The following is a 9729-nucleotide window of genomic DNA, read 5'->3' as shown; positions in this document are numbered from 1 at the left end:
GCCCAGTGGTAAAGAGTGTTTGTGTGTTGCGCGTGCCCAAGGTCTGGGGTTCGAGTAGTTGATTGCAAGGGCATGGGTTCAAACCATGGTGAGACCAAAACATCTTTTTTTTCACTATTATCTTTAATTTTCTTCACAAATTCAACCAATTAACTCACCTATCAAATTAAATCATTTTCACTTCATTTTTCACACACTTATCATTTAATATATCTATTTTATGAATAACCCAAAAAATCACAAAAATATTATTTATTTGATATATATTTTTTTAGGTTTAAAATAACACATTTTTAAGTATTTTAAAATACTTTAAATATAGTTTTCTCTTGATTTTCAAAACCTAATCTCTTGTAAATATTTTTGTGATAAAACCTTAATCATGTAAGTCTTAATTAGGTATAGACTTTGTCTAAAACCCTAATTAAGTTGACTTTTGTCAATTTTCAAAACTGTTTTCAAACCTTAATTAAACAGACGACTAAGGTTTTCAGACAACAAAACCTTGTGTCACTGCAAATCTTTCAACTATTTTCATTATAGTCAACCAGTACTAAAAAGTACTGGGCCTCTAATAGAGTGTAAGTCCCAGCACCTTTTTCTTTTCTTAGTGTGTTTTCAAAACTGTATTTACAAAATCTTCTTTCTGTTTTCAAAACATTCTTCTGGTATTTGAAGGGCATTATTTCCGGTGAAACTCTTCAGATACCTATGTGACCTATGTCCATCTTCACTTCTTCTGTTTTCAAAAACCATTAACTGTTTATCATATATATTCAACTATTATCCACCAATTACTGTTGAGGCTTTGTACATACTTCTTCAAAGGCCTCCACTCCATCCAGGTTAGGCTTTACAAGCTTTCAATTTACAGTCTTTATTTAAATTACTGTCAAATATAAACTGTGCATATATATTAGTTTAGAACTACGTTTGAGTATAAACCCTAGGACAGTTAAACTATATATATATTATAGGAATATGACCTAGGATTGAGAATGTCTTCCCGGTGAAGGCTCTTTCCTAATTAGAGATCTGTAGTTCAAACCCCCAAGATGAATTATTCCCGGTGAAACATCTTGGCAAAAACCTTAGAACCCAAAATAGGACACATCCACCCAAAGAGGAATTATTCCCGGTGAAACCTCTTACCCATTTGCTTAAAGCCAAAATAAGTTCAAAACTACATAGCTTTCTCTTGTGTTATAACAAGGACCCTCGATGACCCTCGATTAGCCTCCTCTTGGGCTTTGTACAAGGACCCACAGGCTTCTTAAAAGCATTTCCAGCTTCCTCTTGAGCTTGTATACAAGGACCCATCAGGTTTCTTATAAACATAGGAACAGGTCTTTAGTCACCTTTTAACATACCCTGGTGAGTTTCTTCCAATTAAAACCAGACTTTAAACAAGCTAAGTTTGTCTCAATTTCACATTGAGTACACCTTTTGGAATGAGAGACATGGACAGTCTCTGTCACCCTTATCTTCATCAATCTTCCTTAGCAGAGTCTAGGATCCATGTTTGCTTATCCTCAGCAAGAGTCAGCCTTCATCTTGGGCTTTAAACAAGAAGTCTCCACTAGATAATCTTTCTGCCAATCATTTTAACAAAAACCCCTGGAAAGGGTTAGCCTCCACACATTCTTTCATTTTAACAAAAAACCCTGGAAAGGGTTAGCCTCCACACATTCTTTCATTTTAAAAAACCCCTGGAAAGGGTTAGCCTCCAAAATCAGTCTTTCAAAAACCAAAGATTCTTTCTCTTAGGAGACAATTTCTCCAGTTAAGTCAAAACCTCCAAAAAGAGTCAGCCTCAATTCTGGGCTTTGTACAGAACACCAAATAAAATCCATCAAATAAACATTCCCTCAAAAGAGTCAGCCTCAATTCTGGGCTTTGTACAGAACACCAAAAAAACTCCTTAGTTTAATTTCTCCCCAGTAGAGTTATCATTTCAATAAGTCAATAAATCAATCAAAAAGCCTCAAGCTTGGGCCTCATGCAAGCCAGCTAAAGTCAAATCTTTTATACAATAGATAGACATAGCTTATCTCTATAGAGAGATATTTTTACTACTCTACCACATTCAAACAAACAAACATTTCAACATTTCAATTTCAATTTCAATTTCAATCAAGTCTCCCATTTAGGATTTTGAAAGGCATGAGGTGGCAGTAAAACCCAGACATGTGGTAACTTTCCCTAATTTGGACGAGCATCTTTCTTTCATTCAAGAGATACTAGCATACTTGCAAACACACAAGTAAGGTCATTCTCTTAATGAAATGAATCCAGTTATTCTGTCACTCTTTCAAAATGTTTGTGGTAGAATAGTACAAATACCTGTCTGTAAAGATGATTTCATGTCTCTTTACTGTAAACAGAGATTTAATTCAAAGCTTCAACCTTGAGCTTCAAGCAAGGCACCAAAAAAAATAATTAATTTCCCTAGTTAGTTCCCCGAACTACATTAAGCTCTGACTTCCACTAGGGATATGTAGGCATGAGGTTCACAAGGAATCTCAGCGAGCTAATAAAATACCAAAAATAGTCTGTCTGTCTGTCTGTCTTTCTTTTATTCAATTCAATTCCTTCTCCTAACACAAAGGAGAAACTTTCCCAATAATCATTAGCAGCACAAACACATTTAGACACAGAGAAGGTTCCTGTAGAGTACTACAGATATGTAGGGTGCTTAAACACTTCCCTATGTATAACCGACCTCCCGGACTCTTGAATTTCTAGTCTAGATGAAATCCCCACACTTAGCAAACTCTTAGGGTTTAGTTGAGATCTTTTTTTCCCTTTCCTACTCGTAGGACAATAAGAAAGTTTGTGTGATATCGTAGGAAGAACTGAAATAAAATTCCTCCCACCACGGGCGCATTCTCCTTCCAAATTTCGCGTGAAGGGTCTAGCGTGCCGTCCTCCCAAGTAACACGGGGAGGTAAAAAAAACGACAACCACAGGGACAGAACTATGTTATCATGTATTACTTTTCCATGTATAAAGGCAGATTGGCTATCATGGACAATTTTACCTATGCACGTGCTGAGTCTTCTAGTCAGAATCTTAGATATAAGCTTATACACAGTAGTGCAACAAGCTATGGGTCTCAAGTTCTTCATAGTTTTGGCATCAGGTGTTTTGGGGATCAAAGTCACTAAGGCACAATTGAATGCAGGGTGGAGTCTCTTTCTCTCAAAGAAATCCCTAACAGTAGAGTATATATCATGTTTGGTAATGTTCCAAGTAGCTTTGAAGAACTTGGTAGTGTATCCATCTCAAACAAGAGAGGTCCTGCCTAACCTCTGTGTCATTTCATGTGTTTGCTGCATTTATATTTGTTTATCTTGTTTATTCTGTATCGGGAAAGGGCTTGATTCCCCCTTGTGGTGAGAAATCCTATACCCAGATTTGAGTGCAACATAAGATAGGATGGAGGATGTCTTCCCGGTGAAGGCCCTCTAATCTTGGTTCACAATTCTACTCTTGGGATTTGCCTGGCTGGTTGTGATTAACTGCGCCAATGCATTTCGAGACTGATTTGTACCAGGAGGACCTAGAAACACATTAACCCCACTTAAAGCCTTTTTTAGGACGTAGAGCGGTGATTACGAAAGTAATTGTCACGCAGATACTACACTCAGAGAAAACTCTCTTATAGATACCAGTCAACGTATCTTTAAGGTTGAGCAAAAACTCTGAGACCCCTAGAACCCGTTCTACAGGTACAAAAATCCTTATCCTTAGTTTACCATTGGGGCGAGGTTTGCGTTTTGACTTCATGACCACTATACCCTTCAACGCCATGTTTGTTTAAAACTCTTGTGTGTGCATTCATGCATTCATGCATCATTCATTAATAATTAAAACAAAAGAGTCTTTTTCGAGTCGTTTTTCAAGGAAACTAAATAACGAACGTTTTGAACTTCATAGAAAGAGAGAAACGGAGAAAGGACTTAAGGATCTATACCATGGATTACGGAAGAAAGAGAGCTAGGAAATACACCTTCAAGATTCCCCAGGTCGAGGAACTGGGAAAGCTCTGAAAACTGGTGGTCAACCCCCAGGCTTTCAATGAGAAGTATGGAAAACTTCTGCCTTTGCTCAATACCAACATTGTGGATGGGATCCTTCCCACCTTGGTACAGTTTTACGATCCAACGTATCACTGCTTCACCTTTCCAGATTATCAGCTCATGCCTACGTTGGAGGAGTACTCTCGTCTGATTGGAATACCCGTGTACGCGCAAGATCCATACTCCGGTTTGGAAAAGAATCCTGATGACATTATCATTGCTGCAACTACTCCTTTGAACGTAGTCGACATCAGAACTCATATGGTGAGTAGAGGAGGAATTTAAGGATTGCCCTCCAAATTCCTGTTTGATCAAGCTCGGTACTTCGTCAGCATCCAAGATATGAGCGCTTTTGAGGAAATCTTGGCTTTGCTTATCTACGGATTGTTTTTGTTCCCTAACATTAACGATTTCGTAGACATCAACGCAATTAAGATCTTCTTAATTGGAAATCCAGTTCCAACCTTGCTTGCGGATGCTTATCACTCTGTGCATTCAAGAAACCTGCAGCGAGGAGGATTAATCACATGCTGCGTACCGTTGTTATACGAATGGTTCGTTTCGCACCTGCCAAAGTCTAGCACTTTCTGGAATATGAGGGATGGCCTTTACTGGTCACAGAAAATCATGTCTCTCACTCATACAGACATTGATTGGTGTAGTCCTGACAACGACGAAACCAAGATCATTTTCAGTTGCAGAAGTTTTCCCAACATACCCCTTATTGGAACTAAGGGAGGAATCAGTTACAATCCAGCTTTAGCCCGTCGTCAATACGGCTATCCCATGAAAAACATTCCAAGTAACATCCAATTGGAGGGTCTGTTCTTCGAGAACATCGAAGATCATGGTAACATGCTGAAGAAGGAAATTGTCCAAGCCTGGCGTCTTGTACACAGCAAAGGGAGAAGATTGTTAGGAAAACATCTTTGCATCTCCCTGGATCCTTACCTTCAATGGGTATGCATCAGAGCATTCAAGCTCAAGATGCCATATCAGCATCAAGAACCTATTCCCCTAAGGTAACCAATTTACCTTTTCTCCATCGATGTTGAAAAACTACAAGCGGCATTAAACAAGGTATGCCAAGAAAGGAATGCTTGGAGGAACAAGTATCGAATCGTCAACACGGAAAACGTTGAGATTCAAAACATCCTAAGAAGGAAGGATGAGTTACTTGAAGTGCTCGATCGACAAGTGACACAAACGTCACTTTCTCATCATATCCCTCCTGCTTCCTGGATCATCGATCAGCTCACGTCAGAGAATGCTCAGCTCAAGAAACAGAAGAAGATGTTAGAACGTGAAGTCGGCTCTTCGTCAAAGTTTTAGAGTCCTTTCTCTCGGTTTCTCTGTATTTCTTTTTCAAAGTGTGTAAAAAACGGCGTTTTCGCTTAATTAATAAAAGTTTGATGTTTCATAACATAATTATGGTGTTTCCTTGAAAAATATTAACTTAATTGCATATCATACATCGCTTTAGTTGTACGCACTGACACGAGAATTGTCGCGGATCTAATAGTCACTTTCCTTTCTCCAGAAAGAGAGGAGGAGAAGAAGGTGAACCAAGATTTTCAAGCTGTCTCATCCATACAACACTCGTTCAAGTCGCAAGAAAAAGATGGAAGACTTTGAGCAAGAGAATGGAGAACTCAGAGAAGAAGTTAATACTCTCAAAGATGCTATTGAAAGGCTCAATAGTATGGTAGAAGCCCTGGTAGTTGCGCAAAATCGACCAACGCCAGAAGAACCATAAAGGACTGTGGTTTCCGAGATTGTTTCTACTCCTATTCCTCAGTATGCCATGCCACCCAACCGACCTTGGGGCATGCCGTATAACTTTATTCCAGAAGGGTACATACCCCTAGTTTCTGAAGTTCCAAGAGCTACAATGGAGATGCAACCCCCGGAGGGTTACAAACCTCTGGAAATTGAAGTTCCAAGAGCAACGGCAATGGGTTTCGCGTAACAGAATGCTGAGATTCCAAGATCTGCTGTCATGGCTTCTCTACGGCCGATTATGCATACTTTTCCTCCACAGGGTGGACAAGTATATCATCACGCTCCAAGTGAGGATGCTGGCGTGTATGAAAGATTGGACGAGTTCCAGGAACAGTTTCTGCAAATGCAGAAGGAACTCAAGACTCTTCGAGGACAAGATCTATTTGGAAAGAATGCTGCAGACCTCTGTCTAGTTCCAAATGTTAAGATTCCTCACAAATTCAAAGTACCAGATTTCGAGAAGTACAAAGGGAATTCATGCCCACAAAGTCACCTCGTAATGTACGCTCGAAGAATGTCAACTCAGACTGATAATCAACAATTACTCATTCATTAATTTCAAGACAGCCTGACTGGTGCTGCACTCAAATGGTACATGAACTTGGACAATTCAGAGATTCGTACTTTTCGAGACCTCAGAGAGGCCTTCGTCAAACAGTATAAGTACAATCTGGATATGGATCCCGACAGAGATCAACTCCGGGCCATGACTCAAAAGGATAGAGAAAGCTTCAAGGAATACGCTCAGAGATGGCGTGAAGTTGCTGCTCAAATTTGTCCACCACTTGAAGAGAAAGAAATGACAAAAATCTATCTCAAAACTTTGAGTCCATTTTACTACGGACGAATGGTCGCAAGTGCACCAAGTGACTTTACCGAGATGGTAAACATGGGTGTACGTTTAGAAGAAGCAGTTCGAGAAGGACACTTGAACAAAGAACCAGAATCTTCTATTGGTCCAAGGAAGTATGGAAGTTCTTTCCAGAAGAAAAAGGATCAAGATGTCAGCAATGTCTTGCACAAAATCAAGAAGAAATTCCAACCTCAAGTTGCAACAGTAACTCCGGTTGTTAACTCAGCGCCAGCTTATCAACCTCAGGTCCCGCAACAACAAATTCAACAAAGGTCGCAGCAACCTCAGCAACAGGTTCGACCTCCAAATTACAACAATCGGGCTCCAAGGTATCCTGCCTTTGACCCCGTACCAATGCCGTATGCGGAATTATTTCCAACATTACTGGCAAAAGGACTCATTCAGACAAGGAGTCCTCCAAATCCTACAAACAGTTCCTCACCATGGTATAAGGCTGACCAATCTCGTCCCTATCATCAGGGGGCACCAGGTCACAATATTGAGAACTGTTTCTCTTTCAAGATTGACGTCCAACGATTAGTGAAGAGCGGAATGCTATTCTTCAAAGATACTAGTCCAAACGTCCAAGCAAATCCTTTGCCGCAGCATAAAGAAGCTTCAGTAAATCTGATAGATCAACACCCTAACGTCATTCAAATCTACGACATTCGTCAGATAGGGGAAAATCTTGTCAAGATGCACGCTAAACAAGCTGGGTACGGCCATGTACCACCTCACAACTACTTCACATGCGATATTTGTCCAAAGAATAATCAAGGATGTGCCGTAGTTCAAGCTGCATTGCAAGAACAAATGGACTTAGGATGGATTCAACATATCCGAGTCAGAACTGAACATGACATCAACATGGTTCAAGGATGTCCAGGAGAATACAAAGTCTATAAAGTTGAAGATCTTGAAGGATCGGTAGTCAGGTTCCATAAAACTTTAAATGGACTTGCCTACTTTGGAACAGATTTCCACGCTTACAGTAGATGCAGAATTTGTCGAAGAAATTCACAAGGATGTTTGCGTGTTCGCAACGACATTCAAAAGCTGATGGATGACAATACCATTACTGTTCTTGCCAACAGAGAAGATGATGAAGTCTTTACCGTATCTCCTCAAATTAATCAAGTTGAACCAATGCAAGTTAATTATGATAGCAGGAAGACAGCAGTTGCTCCGCTAGTCATCTACTTACCAGGTCCTGTACCGTATGAGTCCAGCAAGGCTATACCATACAAGTACAATGCTACATACATTGAAAATGGTAAGGAGATACCATTACCGTCTGTTGTCAACATTGTTGATGTTAGTCGAGTTACCAGAAGTGGACAAGTCTTCAACAGAACAACAGAAAATGTGGAGAAACCTTCGGAGGAAGTACCACATAGGCAAGACAGTCATCCGACCAATGCTGTTCAAGCGAAAGAAAATGATGAGATCTTGAAGTTAATCCAGAGGAGTGAATACAAAATTGTAGATCAATTACTACATACTCCGTCTAGGATTTCTGTCCTTTCCCTACTATTGAGTTCTGAAGCTCATAGGGAAGCTCTACAGAAATTTTTGGAACAAGCTTTTGTAGAACCAAGTGTTACAATAAGCCAATTCAACAACATCGTTGCCAACATCTCCGCCGGAACTAACTTAAGTTTCTGTGACGAAGATCTTCCTGAAGAAGGAGTGGACCATAATCTTCCACTTCACATCTCAGTTGACTGCATGGGTGATACACTCACAGGAGTCCTAATAGACAACGGATCCTATCTCAACGTCATGCCTAAATCAACATTGTCAAGATTATCTTTCGAAGATTACCCTCTAAGAAAAAGTCATGTCATCGTCAAAGCATTTGATGGATCAAGGAAGTCAGTTTTTGGAGAAGTGGATCTTCCCATAACTATTGGACCTCAGACGTTCAAGATCACTTTCCAAGTTATGGATATTCCAGCACAATACAGTTGTTTGCTAGGTCGCCCATGGATTCATGAGGCTGGGGCAATTACTTCAACACTTCATCAGAAACTGAAGTTCATAAGAAATGACAAATTGGTAACCGTATGTGGAGAACGAGCTCTGATCGTCAGCAACCTGTCATCATTCTCCGACATAGAACCAAAAGAAGTTGTTGGAACTAAATTCCAAGCACTTTCCTCGGACAAAGGAAAGGAGAAAGCAGCATCTATTTCTTCCTACAGAGATGCAATCCAAGTTATAAAGGATGGCACTACCAGTGGTTGGGGGCACATTAATATTCCTACCAACAACAAGAACAGAACAGGAGTTGGATTCTTTCCAACATCATCAAAGACTATTCCAGGAATTGAGGTAGTTCTTCCAATTTAAGAAACTTTCCGCAGCGGAGGTTTTCTTCAACCTGTTCAACAAACAGTCAATACCATCGGTACGGAAAACACCGATGAAGAGGAATGGCTATCCTATCTTAACAAAGCAGGATACATATCCCTATCAGAGTCTGAATCACCTTGCTGTTATCCGATTAAGGGATCTGAAAGTAAGACTCGACCAAGCAGTGACGAAGTTACAGACAGCTTCGCCACCAGAAGTCATGGTTCATCAGAAGAAGTTCCTCCTATCCCCGAAGAGACCTGGGATACATTAGAAGAACCAAGCGGAAAATTCGACTACATGGTGAAATACTCCGCTCCTGAAAGTTCAAGAATCTCTCTTGAAGATATTGTTCCAACTGGATGGAATAGTGATTTTGAGTACCTCTCTCAGCCAAAAGAGATGTATAACCCTTGTTATTCATCATCATCGACTGGTGAAATCATCATTGAGGATTATATCCCCAAGTCACCTTCCGAGGCTACGGACCTAGAGTTCACATATCTAGTCAATGCCATCTTGGGAGAAGAGCAAGACCAAAATACAGAAGAGGATGATCTCGAAAGTGTCTCCGACAACGAGTCTCTCCATTCAGAAGATTGGAAGTTTCCTCAAAAGAAAGTCCGACATACTCCACTTGGAAATGGGTATGCTCAC

This window comes from Vicia villosa, unplaced genomic scaffold (genome assembly GCF_029867415.1).
Source record: "Vicia villosa cultivar HV-30 ecotype Madison, WI unplaced genomic scaffold, Vvil1.0 ctg.000625F_1_1, whole genome shotgun sequence".
In the NCBI taxonomy this organism is placed as follows: domain Eukaryota; kingdom Viridiplantae; phylum Streptophyta; class Magnoliopsida; order Fabales; family Fabaceae; genus Vicia; species Vicia villosa.
The sequence above is the reverse complement of the archived record's forward strand: the minus strand, read 5'-3'. Positions refer to the sequence as shown.